General features: G+C 46.8%; 1 protein-coding gene across 1 annotated transcript in view; it reads left to right on the forward strand.

Moving 5' to 3' along the window:
- Positions 1-2,500, forward strand: part of gna12a (guanine nucleotide binding protein (G protein) alpha 12a) — a 13,464-nt gene that overhangs the window by 1,242 nt on the left and 9,722 nt on the right. The gene's annotated exons all lie outside the window — the stretch shown is intronic.

Here is a 2,500-nt window from a genome sequence, read left to right on the forward strand (position 1 = left end):
CAGTAGAACGCAGCATAATCGCAGGATATGACATCAGTCATCAAAACCAGGCAGTCTCTGAACACCAGCTTGAACTTCTCTCAACAACACACGTTATGTAAGACGTCACAGTGTCTCTGCTCCGTTTCCTGTCCTCCCTAGACAGGCAAGCAGACAGACAGACAGACAGACAGACAGTCAGACAGAAAGCTACACAGACAGACAGTCAAAAGAAACAGGCCGACAGACAAGGCACACTGAGAGTCGGACAGATAGGCCCACAAGCAGACATACAGATCAGCCAGGCAGAAAGAGACAAAAATAGAGACAGACAGGAAGGTAGACAGACAGACACACAAACATACGGGCAGACATAAGAAGATAGATAGGCAGCCCGACAGGCAGACAGACAGCCATGTGTCATGACTAGAAGAGCAGAGGTCTAAAGCCAGGCCAGTAAACTCTGTAACAGAGCACAGTGTTTACAGTATAGGAGGAACACAACTCGGCATTGTGGGTCAGCGACGGTCACCCGTGTTCCTGTCCTGCTGCTGATGTTATCACCATGACGTGAGCAGGGTCAGCAAGGCCCACGCCGGCTGATAACGCTATTATTATTATTATTATTATTATTATTATTACTATTATTGTTATTGAGAAAATACTGGGATGACTGATATGTTCGGTAGAATCCCCCCTCTAATTCATAAACATACACTATGGCTTTAATGTGGAAAAACAAAGGATCGGAAAGGTCAGATTTAGACTTGCATTTTTTGGTCATGAAGGCCCTTCCCACACACACGCAGACACACTCCCAGCCCCCCCCCACACACACACACACACCCAAATGCATGCACGCACACACACACACACACATGCAAACAGACACACTGACATAAAAATACACACAGACGTGCACAAACACATGTACAATATCTAATCAATATCATTGCATGTGCGCGCAAACTAAGCCGACATGCACAATCACACACAGCTCGTCACATGTTATCGGTAGTGCTAAGTGCACTATCGTGGTGTGGTTGGTGTTCTGCTGACCTTGCTGGGCTTCCTTCCTTGCCTGGTCTCAGGCTGAGGACAGAGTACTAATGGAAGTGCTGCAGACAGTCACCCAGTGGATGAAGTGGTTCCCAACCTAGGTGCCGGGACCCCATTTTGGGTTGCTTGTTATGCATATGGGGTCGCAGGAGTTTGGTGACTTATATACGCTATTGGATATTTGATGATTCATTTTTGATTTGATGAAAATATGATAAATATTCTGTATATAGATGCCTAATGAATCTTCGTAGCCATGAGTGAAGTATTAATCACTTGTGGTGCAATGCACCATCGTTCATCGGGGAAATTATATAACGAGCAGATGCTGAAATGATTTGCTTGTCATAAGTTGAGGTCACAAAATATATGCAGACTCAGAAGGAGGGGCACAGGCTGGTTGGGAAACAAACCACTGATGTAGATGCATAGGAGCAGGGTGAGAACAGTACTGTCAATAAAGATCAGGGAGTGTGTGTATGAGACTGTGGGTACGATTGATCGCTACACATGGGACCTCCCAGACAGATCAGTCTAATCAACACGACATTTACTCTGTACTTTGGAAAAAAACAGCAGAACATATGGTGACAGTATGTGGCAGATGTGTGTTTGTGTGCGTGTGTGTGAGTTTTTCTCTGTGTGTTTTGACACCGCTACAGTATCTGTCAATAGCATTGATTGTGATTCACGAGACACACAATCATACTTCATTGAACATTTACAGTTCAGAGACTGGGGATCAATTCTGTGCAAAATATATTTATAAAACTTGCTGCGTCTGAAAAGGATATAAAAACGAATTATTGTCCTAAACTTTCCTTTGTTCCCTTGTAATCACCACTGGTGCTAGTTTCACAGCCGGGATGTTTACAGGGCAGACAGAGAGCAATAACTATAACAAGTTATGTACTGTATGACTAGGTTGTATTATTATATTATGTTATACTTAACCCCTGTCTCACTCCCTGTCTCCCATCTCTGGCTCACCTCCCTGTCTCACCTGTCACCTCCCTGTCTCACCTCCCTGTCTCACCTGTCACCTCCCTGTCTCATCCCCCTGTCTCACCCCCCTGTCTTGCCTTCTTGTCTCACCTCCCGGTTTTACTGCCCGTTCTGACCTCCCCTACTCAACTCCCTGTCTCAATCCCCTGTGTCACCTCCTGTCTCACCTCCCTGTCTCACCCCCCTGTCTCATCGACCCTGTCTCACCCCCCTGTCTCATCCCCCTGTCTCACCTCCTGTCTCACCTCCTGTCTCACCACCCTGTCTCATCTCCCTGTCTCACCTTGTCTCACTCCCCTGTCTCACCACCCTGTCTCAACTGCATGTCTCACCCCCTGTCTCACCTCCCTGTCTCACCTTCTTGTCTCACTCCCCCTGTCTCATCTTCTTGTCTCACTCCCCTGTCTCACCTCCCTGTCTCACCTCCCTGTCTCACCTTCTCATCTCACTCCTCTGT

This window comes from Micromesistius poutassou (assembly GCF_964030765.1).
Source record: "Micromesistius poutassou genome assembly, chromosome: 3".
Classification (NCBI taxonomy): Eukaryota; Metazoa; Chordata; class Actinopteri; order Gadiformes; family Gadidae; genus Micromesistius; species Micromesistius poutassou.